A 21,409-nucleotide genomic window follows, 5' to 3' on the forward strand; every position below is an offset into this window, starting at 1 on the left:
ATTATGCTGAGTGAAGTAAGTCAGTTGGAGGACAATCATTATATGGTCTCACTCATGTGGAGAATATAAGAAATAGTGAAAGCGAATAAAGGGGAAAGGAGAGAAAATGAGTGGAAAAAATCCGAGAGGGTGACAACACATGAGAGACTCCTAACTCTGGGAAATGAACAAGAGGTAGTGGAAGGGGAAGGTGGGTGGGGGGATGTGGGGATGGGGAGACTGGGTGACAGGCACTGAGGGGAGGACTTGGCAGGATGAGCACTGAGTGTTACACTATATGTTGGCAAACTGAACTCCAAAAAAAATATACAATTTTTTTTAAGTTTTCTTAATATAATCAACAATGACTCATATTTTCACAAGGATTTTTTTTTGTGAAACTTTAAGTAATTCTAAAAAATTTTCATTGTATGAATTTATTTCATTAAATGTTTAAAAGGCAATTCACCAACAGACACAAGAAAAGGTACTCTACATCACTACCATCAAGGAAATGCAAATCAAAAGCACAACAAGTTATTACCTGACATTGTCAGCATGGCCTGAATTGAGACAAGAAATGACAAATGTTGGTGAAGATGGGCAGAAAAAGGAACCCTCATACGTTGTTGGTGGGAATGTAAATTGGTGCATCCACTGTGAAAAACAGTATGAAGCCTCCTCAAAAATTAAAAATAGAAATACCATATGTTCCAGCAATCCTACTTCTAGGTATTTACCCAAACAAAAAAACCCATTAATTTGAAAAAATATATATAGACCTCTATGTCTTTGCACTATTATTTACAATAGCAAAAATATGGAAGCAACTCAAGTGTCTATTGATATATGAATGGATAAAGAAGATGCGGTGTGTGTGTGTGTGTGTGTGTGTGTGTGTGTGTGTATAATAAAAATTTTATATTTAGATATTATTTCAGCTGTAAAAGATTTTGTGATTCACAAAAACAAAACAACATGATATACCTAGAAGGTATTATGTCAAGTGAAATAAATCAGAAAAGGACAAATAACATACAATTTCACTTATATGTGAACCTTAAAAATGAAACAAATGAACAAATAAAGAAACAAAGAGAGAAGAAAACTAAAACAGATTTTTTTAAACAGACATATATATAAAAAACAAACTGGTGGTTGTTGGAGGGGAGGTGGGTGAGGATGGGTGAACTAGATAAAAATGATTATAAGGTACAGGCTCCCAGTTATAAAATAACTAAATATAGAGATAAACAGTACAGCATAAGGAATATAGTCAATAATACTGTAACAACATTGTACGGGGAAGATGGTGACCATACTATCATGGTCTTAACCCTTAAGTAACAGAATTGTTGAATCAATATACTGTACACCTGAAAACACTATAACATTATATGTTAGTTATACTTCAATTTTTAAAAAGGCAATGCAAATCGCATATCCATTGCTCCTTTTATCCATCATATTTTTAGATATCCATCATATTTCCAGTTGGCCATGGTAGTTTATAGCACCTTAATCAATTTTTATGTCAGGGAAGGTCATGTGCCTCCATTGTGACCATGGGAACCAATTTTGGGCTAGCGTTTTATGGGATAATTCTCTAATCCTTAAGATAAATAGAAATAGATAGCCCCTCATACACTCCTGGGCATCTTCATATATTGGTAAGACCTGGACTTCATGATCCCTCAGGATCCCTCACGATCCCTCAGGATACATGCAAATCTGCAAAGATGCCACACAGAACGGCAGGATAGGGTAAATAGAGTCTGGGTGCTCAGACATATACTGAGCTGAACTAACCAGATGGAACCATCTTTCCTTTGATTTCTTTATTTGAGATGATGAATCAGTTTATTTCAAATTTGATTGTGGTTTTCAATTGCTTGTAGCACAAAGCATCATGGATAATACTGAATGACTGTATATGCTCCAACAAATTCATTGAAGAGAATAAATCTTCCAGAATATTGTAGGTTACAGGTGTAACTATTCTGGTAGATTAATTTTATTAATCAATGTCATACACATCTTAATAAATGCAGTTTATATCTAACTAGGCTTATAATGCATATACCTTGGCTGCACTTAAAATAATGCATAACATTATTACTGTTTCTTCTCCTTCTTCTTCTTCTTCTTCTTCTTCTTCTTCTTCTTCTTCTTCTTCTTCTTCTTCTTCCTCTTCTTCTTCTTTCTCTTCTTCTTCTTCCCCTTCTTCTTTTTCTTCTTCTTCTTCTTCTTCTTCTTCTTCTTCTTCTTCTTCTTCTTCTTCTAATAGATCCTTTTTAAACCAAATACTGTATAGCTATCACAGGTAACTGACAGAGAACTGATAATACTTCAATTTACTGATAATGCATAGGTACAGTTTTCTACACTACACTATACTATAAAATTAAGAAGCATTAAGTAACTATATTTACTATAGAGGTTGGTCTTCCTAATATGCAATGATCTACTCCCCTTTGACATCAGTAAGTAATAAATTACACTGACTCCATTTTTAATCAGAATCAAAATCATTTTGGCTTTTATCACAGCAACTACAGAATCCAAATATTTAGGGTTCATCATGACCCAAGTGAATCAACTCTGTCCTTTCAGTATAATAATGTGGTGAGGACATATGACAAAGGGGTAAATAGCTAAAAGCCTGGAACCAGAATTTTGAGTTTCATTTTGAGCTCCACCTTATACTAGATCTGTGAAGTAGGGCAAATTAGCTGAACACTCTGTGTTTCAGCTTCCTTTTTTGCAAATGAGCTATTAATAGTATTTATCTGTAATAGATGTTCTGAGGTTGAAATGAGATAAAGCATGGAAAGTGCACTTGATCCATAACACCATATACTTAGCAGCTTTTTTTGTCCTCATTATTATTATTAGGTAAGTCAACTCATGCCTTTCTTTTTATGTTTTTATACCTTAACATTCACTTCTTTTGATTCTAAGAGCTTTTGAGATTGAAAATCATTTTTTAGTTCTGGGATATATATAATTTTGCTTCCCAAAACCCACAAACAAAATGGTAAATCAAATGTTTTCAAGTTGTAAGTCCCAAAGCTGGGAAAACCAGAGGAGGAAACATAGTGACAAAACCTTGTGAGCTGGGAAGCAGACAGATGGTGGGTATTATTGAAGCCCAAAGCAGGAAAGCTAAGAGCAAATGGACATAGACTCTAGACTCTTCAAAGCCTCAGTAATCAGCCTACTAGGCACATTTGGAACGCGGGATAACAGGAGTTGTTAAAATAAAGAAGAGAATTAAACAAGTTTGAGAACAATGAAATCTCTAGATTACTGCTACTCTCCCAACTCTGGAAAAGGTGTGGAGTTTTAGCCACTGAAGAGAGTTTAACAGAGAATATGTGCATGTGGAGTGGGAAGAGACAGCAGGCACATTTGAGAGAGTTTGTATTATAACAAGGCTAAAGCCAAGTTATCTTATATGAATGCAGAGCTCTTTGACTTACCATGGGATTACATCCCAATACACCCATCATATGCTGAAGATATTGTAAGTCAAAAATGCATTTAATATGAATAGACTACCAAACATCACAGCTTAGCCTAGCCCACTTTAAACATGCTCAAAGACTCAGACAACAGTTGGGCAAAGTTAGCTAAAATAAAGCCCATTTAATAATGCAGTGCTAAGTAGCTCATGTAATTTATTGAATACCACACATAAAGTGAAAACAGAATGGTTGTATGGGTACACAGTGGCTGTAAGTATATTGGAAAAGATCTAACTATCTTAGAAAAGATATTACCTTATTTGCAAAAGATGACTTGAAATAACTTTGGCTATTTCAATAGCAACACTGGAAGGGAAATGTCGATGAAACATACCTCCAATTTTCTGAATGAAAATTATTCCCAATCTAGAATTTTTTACTCAGCCAAACTATCAACCAACTATGTGAGAAGCATAATGTATTTTCAGACATACAAAGTTTCAAAATTTTGCTTTTACTACATTCTTTCACAGGGAGTGACTGGAAGAGGCCTCTAAGCAGTACAAGCAAATCAAAGGCAACCACAAGATCAAGAAAACTAGAGATTCATCAAGAAACAAGTTCAAGACAATCTCCAAAATAGTAAGCAAATGAGATTCCAGGGCGCCAACTATTTATCCGGCATAATAGATCAATTCAGTAAGACTTAATCACCATGCTTTTAATTAATTAATTAATTTATTTATTTTTTTTTTATTTTTATTTTTTTATACAATGCTTTTAATTTAATGAAAGTACTGGAAGCTATTCTTTCCCATAACAAGTGAGTAAATTAAGAAAAAGCAAGACATGAGAAAAAAATCAGCAACAGAAAAAAGCTAAAGAATTCTATTATGCTAATAAAAAGTGTTGCAGAGGGATCATCCCTGGATGGCTCAGTGGTTGAGCATCTGCCTTTGGCTCAGGGTGTGATCCCGGGGATCAAGTCCCACGTTGGGCTCCCTGCAGGGAGCCTGCTTCTCCCTCTGCCTGTGTCTCTGCCCCTGTCTATATCTGTGTCTCTCATGAATAAATAAATTTTCGTTTAAAAAAAGAAGAAGTTCCAGAATGCCAGTCATGTAGCAGGACTCAGAGAGAGAAAAAAAATATATATGGTTATTTTTAGGAGAGATGTTTTGAAGAAAAAAATGAAACTGACAGATTACCTCATGTGTTTGGCCTTGATGACAATTGTACAAAGGCTTTACTGGGAAGTGTGGGGGACTTTAGCAATAGATACAAAGAGAATCAAGCAAATGAAAATGAATTGCCTCATTATTAACTTTAGGAGAAAACATAAGAATGAAAAATAAGCACAGCATATAAATAGTGCCCAGATATGAACAGCAGGAGCACACACATAATAATATAAACCTATTTTGATTTAATAAAAATGTTGACTAAATATACTGGAGGATGGAGCATAGCAACAATGAGGTAGATTATTCAAACAATCAAATCCTCATTTATGAAAGTAGGAAGTCAAACCATAATATCACAAACTGGTGAATCAAACATTACTTGTTTTCGCATTTATTTAAAAATACAGATGTGTGTAAAAGTCAGAATAATAGTTTAAAAAGTAGATAATGGTTGCATCTGGGTGATGCAAGAGGAGCAGAAACATATGTTTTGTTATGTACTCTGGGCATATTTGAATATTTCAAACTCTCTGCTTGTGTTATTTTGATAAATTCACAAATAATACATACAAATAAAATGCTAAATTAGTTCTGTCCAATAGACCAAGCATCTCTCCCAATTTTTTGCAGAATCACAGCCAAACTGAGCAAAGTGCAAATATACTTTTATCCTTCAGACATATCCATGTAGCTTGTAAAGTGGAAAGACTGTAGATTGTGAATTCAGAGAAATAAGGGTTTGGATCCCATTTTCTGCATTTCTAGCATTTTATCTGTCCCTAATGTGATTCTATTACTCATTAGGAATCAAGTGATAGAAAAGTTAAACTCTCAACACATATCTAGCACACAGTAATGGTCACTACTGAGTTCCCTCCCATCCTCAACAACACAATGCAGGCACCAGGTAAGAAGCCACTGCTATATTATATTGTTTGAAATACAACTTTAGCTTCACTGAATTGAGGATGTGGTACCTGAGAGCTAACATGAGGCCAGGCAGTGGGCACGAGAGTTCATGATGGTTCAAAATACCTGAAGATATTTATCCAACAAATTGCACATTTAATAATATTGAAAAATGTTTCCTGTGGGAGGAACTAGAACAAATGAGTCAGAGCATTTGTACCTCACAACATTACTTGCTACTTACTTGCTTCATATTTTTTATGCCTTCTCTTCCTCCTGTTTTTGGCTCTTCCTCTTCTCTCAGTGACATCTACAATGGCTTCACTTTAGAGAACTGTGGAACTGACGTGAATAGCCTACGTTCTCTACTTTTCCCTATTAATATGCTGCTAAGGAGAACCCTAACAATAACTTTTGTGGTTTAATAGAAACAGCTACTCAACTAGACCAAAAATACTCTTTACATTATAATGCACAATTACCCAAACATAGGAAAAATGCTCTGTGAAATTATACACTAACATCTTCAAATAATTCCAAATGCTTAATGTCTACTGAAAAAAAACTGTCCGATAGTGCTCACATTTCATACATGCATTTGCTCACTCCACAAATATTTAAAAGTCTACAATTGGCCAGACAAATGTTCTAGGTCTTAGGTACAACAAGGGAGCATAAGATATGAACGTAGGGGAAAGAGAATATTAGTACATAGTATCAGGTGGTGATAGGTCATAATCGATAAGAGAAAAATAAAGTAGGGAACAGAGATTAGGAAATAGTGGGAGGTTATAATATTAAATACAGTGGTCAGGAAAGTCTCCTTGCATATGAGGGGGATAACCATGTACATATCTAGGGAAAAAGAACCTTGAGGCAGAGTGTCTGGGCAGCTCAGACAATTACATGTCTGACCGGTCATGATCTCAGTGTCTTCGAGTGGACTCCTCATGGAGGCCCTCCTCCACTCCAGGGTGGAGTCCTCTGGTCAAGCCCCCTTTGAAGCCCTCCCTAGAGCCACAGGGGTGAAGCCATACATTGGGCTTAGCGAGGAGTCTGTTTCTACCTCTTGCCTTACACCTCACCCGACTCATTCAGTCTCTCTCTCTCTCTCTCTCTCTCTCTCTCTCTCTCTCTCAAATAAATTTTTAAAAAGAATCTTAGAAAAAGGGAAAAACAGATATAAGGAACCTGATATGGCAGCAATATTGACATGTTTGAGAATAGGATGCTGGAGCAGAACGTGGAAGGCACAATTGAAAAGAGAAGGGATGAGAATTAGGAGCCATAGAGGGCAGAGTTATCAAGCTTACTACAGACTCTCAATGAAGCAAGGGACCACTGAGGAGTTTTGAACAAAGCACTGATGTAAGACCATTTGGATTTTTTTTAAAAGATTTTTATTTATTCATGAGAGATGCAGAGAGAGAGAGAGAGAGACAGAGACAGAGAAGCAGAGACACAGGCAGAGGGAGAAGCAGGCTCCACGCAGGGAGCCTGATGCGGGACTCGATCCTGGGTCTCCAGGATCATGCCCTGGTCTGAAGGCGGTATTAAACTGCTGAGCCTTTTGCTTCAAAATACCATGGACTTTCTTCAGAGAGTTAGAACAAATTATTTTAAGATTTGTGTGGAATCAGAAAAGACCCCGAATAGCCAGGGGGATTTTAAAAAAGAAAACCATAGCTGGGGGCATCACAATGCCAGATTTCAGGTTGTACTACAAAGCTGTGGTCATCAAGACAGTATGCTACTGGCACAAAAACAGACACATAGATCAATGGAACAGAATAGAGAATCCAGAAGTGGACCCTCAACTTTATGGTCAACTAATACTCGACAAAGGAGGAAAGACTATCCACTGGAAGAAAGACAGTCTCTTCAGTAAATGGTGCTGGGAAAACTGGACATCCACAAGCAGAAGAATGAAACTAGACCACTCTCTTGCACCATACACAAAGATAAACTCAAAATGGATGAAAGATCTAAATGTGAGACAAGATTCCATCAAAATCCTAGAGGAGAACACAGGCAACACCCTTTTTGAACTCAGCCACAGTAACTTCTTGCAAGATACATCCAAGAAGGCAAAACAAACAATAGCAGAAATGAACTATTGGGACTTCATCAAGATAAGGAGCTTTTGCACAGCAAAGGATACAGTCAACAAAACTAAAAGACAACCTACAGAATGGGAGAAGATATTTGCAAATGACATATCAGATAAGGGATAGTTTCCCAGGTCTATAAAGAACTTCTTAAACTCAACACCAAAGAAACAAACAATCCAATCATGAAATGGGCAAAAGACATGAAGAGAAATCTCACAGAAGAAGACATAGACATGGCCAACATGCACATGAGAAAATGCTCTGCCTCCCTGGCCATCAGAGAAATACAAATCAAAACCACAATGAGATACCACCTCACACCAGTGAGAAAGGGGAAAATTAACAAGGCAGGAAACCACAAATGTTGGAGAGGATGTGGAGAAAAGGGAACCCTCTTACACTGTTGGTGGGAATGTGACCTGGTACAGCCACTCTAGAAAACTGTGTGGAGGTTCCTCAAAGAGTTAAAAATAGACCTGCCCTACGACCCAGCAATTGCACTGCTGGGGATTTACCCCAAAGATTCAGATGCATTGAAACGCCAGGACACCTGCACCCCGATGTTTCTAGCAGCAATGTCCACAATAGTCAAACTGTGGAAGGAGCCTCGGTGTCCATGGAAAGATGAATGGATAAAGAAGATGTGGTTTATGTATACAATTGAATATTACTCAGCCAATAGAAATGACAAATACCCACCATTTGCTTCGATGTGGATGGAACTGGAGGGTATTATGCTGAGTGAAGTAAGTCAATCGGAGAAGGACAAACATTATATGGTCTCATTCATTTGGGTTATATAAATGATAGTGAAAGGGAATAGAAGGGAAGGGAGAAGAAATGGGTAGGAAATATCAGAAAGGGAGACAGAACATGAGAGACTCCTAACTCTGGGAAACGAACTAGGGGTGGTGGAAGGGGAGGAAGGCAGAGGGTGGGGGTGAATGGGTGACGGGCACTGAGGGGGGCACCTGACCAGATGAGCACTGGGTGTTATTCTATATGTTGGCAAATTGAACACCAATAAAAATAAATTTATTATTTAAGAAAAAAAGGATGCAAGTAAGAAGACAGCACAGAGAAACCTGCATTTCTGCCTCCTGGGCGGTGAATGCCGAGTGGATCTTTCCAGGTTGGAAGGAAAAAGAGAAAGAGTTTGATGTACTTGTGAAACAGGACATAAAGCCACCCCGACGAGGCTTTGACAAAAGTTACCGGTAAATAAAAGATGAGCGATTTGTCTTTTTGAGGCTTAACTAGGGTGGCACCTGGCTCCGTGATGGGGTTGTAACAAGGAGAAAGCTGCATAAGCAGGCACGATGGGGATTCGGTCACGGGGGGACAGTCTCTGAAGGTTGAGCCACTCACAGGAACACGGCCCCCGTACTGCAGCCTTTCAAAGGGAGTCGCACGGGATTTCTGGGTCTGGTTAGAATGAATTTACTTAATTAAGAACAAACTTTAGTTATGGGCATTCTCTGCAATCTGAGAGTGCAGCAACCAAAAGAAAAGCAAGGACATAATCCTGCTGCCTTTATAGGGGATTACGGAGATGCTCCGACTCGAGCCTTTAAACCCACTCCAGACACGCCTCCCGTCCTGCAGGCCTTAAGACCCCTTTGAGCAGCTCATTCCACCCATCAATGTGTCCGACAAACTGTGATCACATAGATGCAAAAAGGACACTTCACACCCAGATATGTCCCCACTCAGCAGCGTCCAGAAAGTTGGGAGCCAGGCCGCTGCACCTCGGGGCCAGGTCCCCCTGTGGCCAGGCCGGTGGTGCAGCCAGGCCCAGCTCCCGGAAAGCACGGTGTGGGCAGCTCAGGGTGCAGGTGAGGGGGTGCTGTGATGTCCGGGGGTCGGGGGCACCCCACCCACCTCCTCCCGGTCCCCCTGCTCTGCACGAAGGCTTTGGCTACTGGCTCTGGCCCAACAGTGCCTGCCCTAGGCCTGTGTCTCCCTTCCTGTGGGAACCAGGACACAGCCAGGCTTCAGGGTGGCCCTGGACCCCTGACACTCTGCGGGGGAGGGTCCCCAAGGGTCCTTCAGCCTGGCCCCCGGACTAGCCAGCCCTCCACCTCCACACCAGGATGCTCCAGGGGCAGGACACAGGACAGGGCCCCGGGAGGGCCTGGCGGGTGGGAGGGTACTCCTGTGACTGGCCCTCCTCTCCATCCCTGGGGTAGGGTGCTCCTGTGACCCAGTCCTCCTCTCCATCCCCAGGGGAGGGTGCTCCTGTGACCTGCCCTCCCTCCTCTCCATCCCCAGAGGAGGGTGCTCCTGTGACCCCACCCTCTTCCCCATCCCTGGGGGAGCTTGCTCACAGTGACCAGCCCTTCTCCCCAGTCCCAGCCCCTTTGCCCTGGGAAATGTCTCTCTTCATGTCAGTTGACACCTTGAGCCTTCCTGAGACCTTTGCCTCTAAAATGGGCTTAAAAACACAAAGGCTTTTACAGTTTGACTCCTTCTCGCTCTTAAAGTGCAATGATGGTCTCTTGCTGTTCTGGACATCTTACCTGTAATTAGAAGAAATTCTCTGAAGGTGCATTTACCTTGTTTTCAATGATGAGAAAAATTATTATTTTAATGAACCTGATTATCCCTGTCTTTTTGGTTGTGTGTGTAAGTGCCCTCCGCATGGACTTTAGGGATGGAGTTCTGGATCATAGGCTCTATGTAGTTCGTGTATTTTAATTTTACATGCATTTTATACTCCATGAGCTATTGTTTCTGCTTTTAGGGTCATAATTTACTTATATTTGCCCACACATTTTTTCTTTCCATTACTCTGTACCTTAATGATTTTAGTGTTTCTCTCTGTTATCGTATTTTTGTCCTGGAAAAAGTAATTTTCGTAACTCTTTCAAATGAGAGTGTGCTGCTGATGAATTCACTCCATCTTATTTTGGTTGGAGATATTGATTTCTATTCTTCAGTCCAAAAGATACAGATATAGAATTCTGTTTGGCAGTCATGTTCTTTCTGGAATTTAAAGGTTATTCCATTGCCTTCTGGCTTTCATCATTTAAGATGATAATACTTAACTGTCAATTTTATTGTTACTCCATGAAGGCTAAACTTCTCTTAATGCTCCCACCCCTGGCTGCTTTTCAGTTTCTAATTTCTTTTTAACTTATATTTTAATATGCTCAGATTCATATGTCTTATGCTAGTTTGCTTCTTTGTGTTTACCTGCCTGGGATCTATCATTCTTGAATCTATAGATGATGCATTTTATCATTTTTAGAAAATCTCAGCCATTATTTCTTCAAGTATTATGTTAGCATCACCTTCTCTCTTCTGTGTTGCTTCATTTGCAATTACATAAATTAGACGTTATTCCATATACACACATTTTATCTTTTTCTTCCTTCTCTTTGTTCACATGTAAAAGCTCTTCTGGTGCTCTAGTCTGGATATTTTCTCCTGAACTTTATTCCAATCCTCCATTCTTCTTTACCTAATCCATGGATGAGTGACTTTTTTTTTTTTTGTAAAGGACTAGATAAGAAATATCTTATGCTTAGGACATACAGGTAGAAAACTGGGCATCCTAATACACAGAGAGTCAGACACATTATGTAACCACGTGGCTATGACCTGTTCCAATACAAAATCCATTATCAAGTATTCTGCACTTGGACCGTAGGCTGACATTTGCCAATATTATGTTTAATAAGACCTTTGAGTTCATAATTTCATTACTGTATTTTTTATGCCTAGAGTTTACATTAGACCATTTTCATAGCCTCTAGTTCTCTGTGAAATTTAACAGATTACCAGCTCTTTCCTGAGCACCTTAGTTGTCATTATTTTGTCATTTGTGTCTGAGAATTCCAACATCTGAATCAGCACTGAGTCTACTTCTACTGCTGTTTTTTGCTCTTAGCTGTATCTCTTGCCGTGTCTATTAACATCTTATGAAGTCGGAGACTTAATTAATATGAAAAACTCTCAGAGCTCTAGATGATACATTATCTTCAGCCTGTAGTCAGCATATGGACGTATCATCTTAGTACAAGTCAGGTCAAGCTCGATCAAGGCTGAGTTTAGTGCTTTTAAGTCCTGGTGTATTTCTGCTTCTCCCTTACTCCTGTGGTTACTTGTTTTCAGAAGTCCTACATGAAATTCTTGGGAATTTGTAAGGGGCCCTACTCAGTGGCAAGCCCTGTGTGCCATCCTGGTGCTGGAGCTGCCCACTGCTGCAGGGCCCCAGCCCTCTGGCCTGCATGGCCTCGGGGTCGCTGGGTTCCTGGAGGAGGCAGCAGTGCTCCCTTGCCCAAGTCTCACTTGCAGGGAGATCTTGTTACTCAGGCATGGCGGGCTTAGCATCCTTGGCGTCTGGGTTGCACCTACCAGTCTTCAGAAATGTGGAGAAACTCCATTTATGGTCTCCGTCCCTTAGCAGCCATCCTGCTCAGCTTCTCAGCTATTCACTCTCATCTTAGAAATGGATGTTTGCTTGTCATGAAGAGCGACGTGTGGCACCAAGTCTTCCCCTGTGAGCATCTCTTCTCCTGCCATAATCACCTTTCAAGCACACACTTACTTGCTAATTTTTCATTGCCTTTAAATAGATGGTTGATTTTTATTGTCTGCTTGTTTGAATAATTTCTAGTTTTTTCCTTAGTTTTTTGCTTCGTTTTGAGAGGATATTATATAGATTGCTATGAGCTAGTCCGTCATTACCGGGAAAATGAAAATTTACCTATTATTTTTTTTAATCTCTTGAAAATAATTCAACATGACATTTTCTCCTCTTTTTATCACTTGCATTTGCTGTATCAAAGTCATGCACTTCATGTTTCCTCTCTGCTCCATGTCCGAGGAGATCCCTCAACCTGTGTTACCCACACTCCCTTGCTGCCTGGCTTCCTAGTGGGTTTGGGGGGAAGAGAGTCCAAGCATGGCAGCTGAGAGGCTGAAGCATTTGTTACCTTTCTTCATGGAAGGAAGCATTCTCACCCTTTGGCCTCAGGTTCTGTGTAAAGGCTACTCTCACACGGGTCTAGCTTCCGTTTGGCTAGACCACCATCCTGCTTTGCCCTTTCCATGTACTTTGGGCCTAAGGGTAGGTGGTGGGGTTTCTTGCTTTTGCTGGAAATGTGGTATTTAACTTGACCTTGGTTATTCCCTTAATAGCCCCTTAGTTATGTTTCTTTCAGTTAATCTTTTGAATATGCCATCTGCTCTGCTTGGACCTTGACTGATACATATTCACATTCTTCATTAGGGTAATGAGAGGGGCTTTTGGGGATTTGTAGCTAGGATGGTTCAGATTTTGCCCCAAACTATGGACCTTTTAATGAATGTAGCCTTGCATTCAACAGAGTCAAACCTAAAAGAACAAATAGTGATAATTTCATAAAAAGAACTCTCCAAATGCACGTGTACACTAATGTAATTTGTGCACCTACAAAACACAAGATTAAAAAACAAAATGTTAGTTATGAAGTAGAACAAGATACATAGAGTTGTTAAGTAAGATTCCAGCTGGCAATGTACTACAAAGGTAAGCCAGTAATTAAAATGCATTGGGCTGGACAAAAATGGGGTAGACAAAGCTCAACTGGCTTTAGTATGTCAGTGTCACTGACTTTGAGTATTTTTCATTACTATAATGATTAGTCTAAGATTTGCAGTTCTTCCCTTGACATGCTGACCTTTTCACACTGATTCTTTCTACCTGCTGCTAAGATGCAAAATCAATATAATCAAACAAGCAAATCACTTGATACTGAAATTGCCTGATAATAGAGAAGAAAATCTTATTACCCAGTGTCCTTGGATGTGCTTATGCATCTATAAAGACAGGCCCAGAGACCTACCTTGAAGGAGACCTGTTACACTCCCACATCCAACATATGACCTTAGTATTTAAAGGTGTGCTGTTGAACAGAATCCAGTGGGCGGACATGCCTGCTGATGTTTGATGCCGTCTCCCCTTGATGATATCCTATGGTATTTCTTTCTCTTTTACTTTTATGGTAGTTTTGTTAGCTTTCCTCCCATCCCCATTTCTATCCTGTTTTTCTGCACCTCACCTGACATAGAGCTCGTCGAAACCAGATATGTAATGGAAGGGTTTTAAGGAGGTGATTCAAAGGGATTGTGGACCCTGGTCGTTTTTCTTCCCTTCCCATCCTTCCACTCCTTTGGGAGACATGCTGGTCATTTGAAGTATTAACAGCAGCCCCTTCAGCCTTTGTGGGGTTTTTTCTGCCAGAGTCCTGGATCTTGTTCACAAAAACCCAAAGCAAGTTGCTTCCTTAGGGGGGTTACCCTGACACAATTCCTTAAATCATAGTTTGTCAGTAGTCATCCATGTATCAGTTAGATTTAATATACTACTAATTAATCTGTATAAAAAAACTAACTGTAGTACTTGTAAAATTTGTAAAACTTTGTTTTTAGAGCACCTTGCTCTGTTTGGAAAGTTTTGACTATTAAATTTTACTCCCTGAGAAAGAAAATCCCATAGGGAGTTCTATGATTCAGGTATTTGCTGGAAATGATATTTTATTTAGCTGTGCTATGTGTTCATCATTGTCAAGAGTGGCAAAGCATATATGCTGATTTAAGGGCACAGTGCATTTCCTTTTGAATATTTTATCAAAGTTAAGTTTCTTAGTTACTTTTTTAAAAAAGTGGTAATGTATTTTATAATCCATTGTTTTGAATCTAGGAATCAAACTGGTAACAGGACAATATAAAGAATCTACAACACGTTTTTCCCTTTGGAAGCAATCTTCATATAACTCATCTATAATAAGGATATTACATATTCTCCAAATGTAATGCATTCACGTTAACTGGTGATAAATTGAGATGTTCATTCTTAATGTCTGGTTGGAAACTAGTCCCAAATTTTAAAAATTGCTGTTTAAGGAAATAAATCTTCTATAGAAAAATGTATTTTTATAGCATACTTGTAATTCATTCCATGAATGGGGCAGATGGGGCTAGTTGTAATCATCAACTCAACTAAGTGCCTTTTATTTGCTGAGATTGGGTCTCATGTCTATAATATAAAAATGTGTTCTAACACATTTGTTAGTTGTTTGTCTCAACTTTTAGTGGAAAAAAAGGTGATCGGTGTTGGGTTTAAATTATGAAAACATTTCAGACTTAAACTGCAATTGAAAAATATATTCTTTTTTTAAACTTTATTTTTTAGAGCAATGTAAGCTTCACAGCAGGACTGGGAGGATCATGGAGATTTTCCACACATTGCCCACTGACACACACACGTGGCCTCCTGCATTATCAGCATCACTCACTAGGTAGTGCATTTGTTACCAATGATGAATCTACATTGAACATCAAAATCACCCAGAGTCCAGAATTAACCTCGAGGTTAGTGCTTGCTGTTGTGCATTCCGTGGGCTTAGACAATCATATAATGACACTTATCCATCATTCTAAAATCATATAGAGTAGTTCCACTGCCCTAAACATGTGCTCTGTACATTTATCCTTTCTTCTGCCACTGTTGACATTTTTACTATTTCCATATTTTTACTTTTTCCAGAATATCATTTAGTCATAATCACGCAGTCTATAGTCTTTTCAACTGGTGTCATTCACTTCGTAATATGTACTTAGGGTCTCTCTGTGTCTTTTCATGGCTTGAAAGCTGATTTCCTCTTAGCACTGAATAAAATTCCCTTGTCAGATGTACCATAGTTATTTTTCCATTTACCTACTGAAGAAGAATAAAAAAATTAAAAAATGATGGATATCTTGGTTGTTACCAAGTTTTGGCAATTATGACTTAAAGATCTATGTGTATGTTTTTGTGTGGACACATTTAAAACTTTTCTGAGTAAATGCCAGGAAGAGTGGTTGCTGGATCAAATGGTGCGTTTAGTTTTATAAGAACCTGTCAAATTGCTTTCCAATATGGCTAGACCATTTTGCATCTCATCAGCAGTGTATGAGCGTGTTCCCATTGCTTCACATCCTCACCAGCAATTAGTGTTGCCAGTGTTCCAGATTTTAGGAATTCTACTAGGTATTTTGTGGTATCTTCTGCATTTTTCTGTGGGCATATAATGTGGACTATTTTTCATATGCTTGTTTTATATCTGTATATATTTTAAGGTCTTTGGCCCATTATTTAATTGGTTGCAAATATTTTCTCCTGGTCTATACCTTGTCTTCTAATTCCCTTGACATTGAATTTCATTGAGCAAAAGCTTTTCATTTTAATGAAGTTCAGCTTATCAATTATTTCTTTCATGGGTTGTGTCTTGTGTTATATCAAAAAGGCATCACCATACCCAAGATTATCTAGGTGTTCTCCTATATTGTCTTCTAGTTCTATGACCCAGTTTTTTCTTTAAGAATTATTCTAACCACATATTTTATATAACCACTTTTTAAAAATATACCATTTATATAAGAGAAAAATGAATGACACAGTGTTTTTATATTAGATTATATTTAGATTTTTTGACTGTATAAATGGCCAGTTTCTTATAAGATAAAATATATTTGCACATCATTCTGAAAAATGGCTATTATAACTATTTTTAAATGAAAAAAAAAGATCTCATCTAATACAGTAAATTCTGTAGTACCATTGATACCACTGATAGAATCATCTTCATTTGGGGAAATAATTACTAATAATTCATAATCTTGTGTTGGAATAGCTCTCTTAGAAAAAGGATTATTTAACTATTTTATTAAAGGTTTCCTGGTCAAATGATGAGAGACTCTTTAACTCTGGGAAACAAACTGAGTGTTGCTGAAGGAAAGTGGGTGGGGAGGATAGGGTAACTGGGTGATGGGGATTAAGGAGGGCATGGGATGTGATGAGCATTGGGTGTTATACTAGATGTTGCAAATTTAATTTATTTATTTTTAAGATTTTATTTATTTATTTACTGAGAGAGAGAGAGAATGAGCAGAGAGAAGAGGCAGAGAGTGAGAAGCAGGCTCCTTGCTTGAGCAGGAATCCCTGATGTCGGGCTCAATCCCAGCGTCCCAGGATCATGACCTGAGCCCACCCAGACACTCCAGCAAATTGAATTCAAATTTAAAAAATCAAATAAAAGTTTCCTGGAATTTTGTGCTATGTTTTAGAAACTCCTCCTCCTGACTCCCTATCAATGGATTCACTTATTCACCCAGAAAATATTTACTCAGTACTTTCATAGACACAACAGGGGTTAATGGATATTTGTATTATGGATAAATGATTAAATAGAATGCAAATAAGACTGACATGCATTCTTTCTTTGACAAATATTTACCTCTCAACTTTTAATTTTTAGCTCACTGATCCTTCATTTATGAAGTCTTTCATTTATTTAGCACTTACACTGGAATCTCGACCTGTAAGTTTTAGATACTAGATTTATATAAATAAGAGATAAGTATCCATTCTGCATATGGGTATTTTTTAAACAAAACAAAATTTTGAAAAGACAATCTTGTGCCCAAATCCTTTTCTAACCTAAAAGGGGGGGAGCAAATATGGTGGCAGGAGTTTATGGAACATCTCTTATTTCTTTCTATTTGTTTGTTTTCTCTGAGAAATGGAGAAGAATAAGAAGTCATAGACTCAGTAAGGATCGGTGAGGATGCATTATTAATTTGAGAAGAGGTCTGGCCTAGTCTTCCAGGAATGCAGAAGAGTGAACAGAATAGGAAAAATATATTGGGTGCCATTAAAGTCCTACTTGTGGTGAGACTCAAATGATCACAGAACTCACATGGTATGTGTTTTTCTTTAGCTGCATGAAACTTTGTGAGTTCAGATCCCAAGGAGGAGGAAATTTGTTTTAAACTAAGATTGTGATTATTCAAGCAAATGCTCTGAAGGGAGCATTGCATAACGGAGTTACAGGTACATGCCTGAAAGAAATTAAACCTTCCATGGAATTTAAGCTAGTAATATTGAAAAGGAAGGCACAAGGATGAGGTCATAAAGAACATCGAAAATGCAGTAGAAATGATGGACCGAAAGTCCAAGTGGGTCTGTGGCATTTTTGGAATTAGAGTACTAGAAGAAGTAAGCTGGAAAGATAGGAGCTGGTGATTGGTGAGCTGGGTTCTTAAGGCAGTGGAAATTAGTAATTACAAACATAGGCATGATTATGTGAGTAGCTGAAGCATGCTGAGAGCCAAATCCACTGGAGAGAAGGACATGGAGTCACTGAGTGAGACACCAGGATCAAAAGTCATCAATGTAGATAATAAAATTATCAAGGATTTTGATAAGAATTGTGGTGTAAGTCTTCAAGGAATAAGAGGAAACACAAAGGAGTAATAAAAGGCTTATAAGTAGGGAGGAATATAGTGAGTGCAATACATATGGGTAATTCCTCAAGATTATTGTAAAAAACATGAAATTTTAGAAAGGAGGAGGGAGAGAGCCTGGTCACAGCAATGATTACAGGTCTTGTTACAATTCCTGAGCCTCCAGAGGAACAACTATGCCCCCACCCCCACCCACCTCTCCCCACCTCTTGCCTTCTGCGTTCCAGGCATTTGTGGGAAGAGGGCAATGGAGGACATAGCCTTCAATTGACAGGACTTTAGGGGAAGCGATGTCCTCAGTGGGGAGACACTTTCAAGTAGGGAAAAATATTGATAAGAACTTTGGGGTAGCAGTTAGAGATACAGGCAGGTTTAGCAAACCCTGATTGTGAATTCTGAACATCACTGTGCAACAGTGTCAGGATATAGACGTAGGAGTATCACCTAACAGAACGGGAATTTAAGACTGATGTTAACATATTTGGGGATTAGATCCGAGAAAGTCATTATGCAAATGTGAGAAATGAGGAAGATTTGTTTAATGCTGCAACATGCTCTGTTTGTGAGAAATAAATTTTTTCTTTTTTTAATAAATTAATTTTTATTGGTGTTCAACTTACCAACATACAGAAAAACACCCAGTGCTCATCCCGTCAAGTGTCCCCCTCAGTGCCCGTCACCCATTCACCCCCACCCCCCGCCCTCCTCCCCTTCCACCACCCCTAGTTCATTTCCCAGAGTTAGGAGTCTTTATGTTCTGTATCCCTTTCTGATATTTCCTACCCATTTCTTCTCCTTTGCCTTCTACTCCCTTTCACTATTATCTATATTCCTCAAAAGAATGAGAACATATTATTTTTGTTCTTCTCTGACTTAATTCACTCAGCATAATACCCTCCAGTTCCATCCATGTTGAAGCAAATGGTGGGTATTTGTCGTTTCTAATGGCTGAGTAATATTCCATTGTATACATAGACCACATCTTCTTTATCCATTCATCTTTCGATGGAGACCGAGCTCCTTCCACAGTTTGGCTATTGTGGACATTGCTGCTAGAAATATCAGGGTGCAGGTGTCCTGGCGTTTCATTGCATCTGAATCTTTAGGGTAAATCCCCAACAGTGCAATTGCTGGGTCGTAGGGCAGGTCTATTTTTAACACTTTGAGGAACTCCACACAGTTTCCAGAGTGGCTGCACCAGTACATATTCCCACCAACAGTGTAAGAGGGTTCCCTTTTCTCCGCATCCTCTCCAACATTTGTTGTTTCCTGCCTTGTTAATTTTCCCCATTCTCACTGGTGTGAGGTGGGATCTCATTGTGGTTTTGATTTGTATTTCCCTGATGGCAAGTGATGCAGAGCACTTTCTCATGTGCATGTTGGCCATGTCCATGTCTTCCTCTGTGAGATTTCTCTTCATGTCTTTTGCCCATTTCATGATTGGATTGTTTGTTTCTTTGGTGTTGAGTTTAAGAAGTTCTTTATAGATCTTGGAAACTAGCCCTTTATCTGATACGTCATTTGCAAATATCTTCTCCCACTCTGTAGGTTGTCTTTTAGTTTTGTTGACTGTATCCATTGCTGTGCAAAAGCTTCTTATCTTGATGAAGTCCCAATAGTTCATTTTTGCTTTTGTTTCTTTTGCCTTTGTGGATGTATCTTGCAAGAAGTTACTGTGGCCAAGTTCGAAAAGGGTGTTGCCTGTGTTCTCCTCTAGGATTTTGATGGAATCTTGTCTCCATTTAGATCTTTCATCCATTTTGAGTTTATCTTTGTGTATGGTGCAAGAGAGTGGTCTAGTTTCATTCTTCTGCATGTGGATCTCCAATTTTCTCAACACCATTTATTGAAGAGACTGTCTTTCTTCCAATGGATAGTCTTTCCTATTTTATCGAATATTAGTTGACCATAAAGTTGAGGGTCCACTTCTGGATTCTCTATTCTGTTCCATTGATCTATGTGTCTGTTTTTGTGCCGATACCACACTGTCCTGATGACCACAGCTTTGTAGTACAACCTGAAATCTGGCATTGTTATGCCCCCAGCTATGGTTCTCGTTTTTAAAATTCCCCTGGCTATTCGGGGTCTTTTCTGATTCCACACAAATCTGAAAATAATTTGTTCTAACTCTCTGAGGAAAGTCCATGGTACTTTGATAGGGATTGCATTAAACGTGTAAATTGCCCTGGGTAGCATTGACATTTTCACAATGTTAATTCTGCCAATCCATGAGCATGGACTATTTTTCCATCTCTTTGTGTCTTCCTCAATTTCTTTCAGAAGTGTTCTATAGTTTTTAGGGTATAGATCTTTTACCTCTTTGGTTAGGTTTATTCCTAGATATCTTATGATTTTGGGTGCAATTGTAAATGGGATTGACTCCTTAATTTCTCTTTCTTCAGTCTCATTATAAGTGGATAGAAATGCCATTGATTTCTGGGCATTGATTTTGTATCCTGCCACGCTACCAAATTCCTGTATGAGTTCTAACAATCTTGGGGTGGAGGCTTTTGGGTTTTCTGTGTAGATTATCATGTCATCGGTGAAGAGGGAGAGTTTGACTTCTTCTTTGCCATTTGAATGCCTTTAATATCTTTTTGTTGTCTGATTGCTGAGGCGAGGACTTCCAGTACTATGTTGAATAGCAGTGGTGAGAGTGGACATCCCTGTCTTGTTCCTGATCTTAGGGGAAAGGCTCCCAGTGCTTCCCCATGGAGAATGATATTTGCTGTGGGCTTTTCGTAGATGGCTTTTAAGATGTCGAGGAAAGTTCCCTCTATCTCAACACTCTGAAGTGTTTTGATCAGGAATGGATGCTGTATATGCTGTATTTTGTCAAATGCTTTCTCTGCATCTAATGAGAGGGTCATATGGTTCTTGGTTTTTCTCTTGCTGATATGATGAGTCACACTGATTGTTTTACGAGTGTTGAACCAGCCTTGTGTCCCAGGGATAAATCCTACTTGGTCATGGTGAATAATTTTCTTAATGTGTTGTTGGATCCTATTGGCTAGTATCTTCTTGAGAATTTTTGCATCCATGTTCATCAGGGATATTGGTCTATAATTCTCCTTTTTGGTGGGGTATTTATCTGGTTTCGGAATTAAGGTGATGTTGGCCGCATAGAACAAATTTGGAAGTACTCCATCTCTTTCTATCTTTCCAAACAGCTTTAGTAGAATAGGTATGGTTTCTTTTTTAAATGTTTGATACAATTCCCCAGGGAAGCCATCTTGCCCTGGACTTTTGTGTCTTGGAAGGTTTGTGATGACTGCTTCAATTTCCTCCCTGGTTATTGGCCTGTTCAGATTTGCTATTTCTTCCTGTTCCAGTTCTGGTAGTTTATGGCTTTCCATGCAGGGATCCCAATGTGGGACTCGATCCTGGGTCTCCACGATCAGGCCCTGGCCAAAGGCAGAGGCTAAACTGCTGAGCCACCCAGGGTGCCCTATTCATTTGTTTCTAATAGTGATTAAGAAAAAATCATTTT

This window comes from Vulpes vulpes, chromosome 4, assembly GCF_048418805.1.
Source record: "Vulpes vulpes isolate BD-2025 chromosome 4, VulVul3, whole genome shotgun sequence".
NCBI lineage: Eukaryota > Metazoa > Chordata > Mammalia > Carnivora > Canidae > Vulpes > Vulpes vulpes.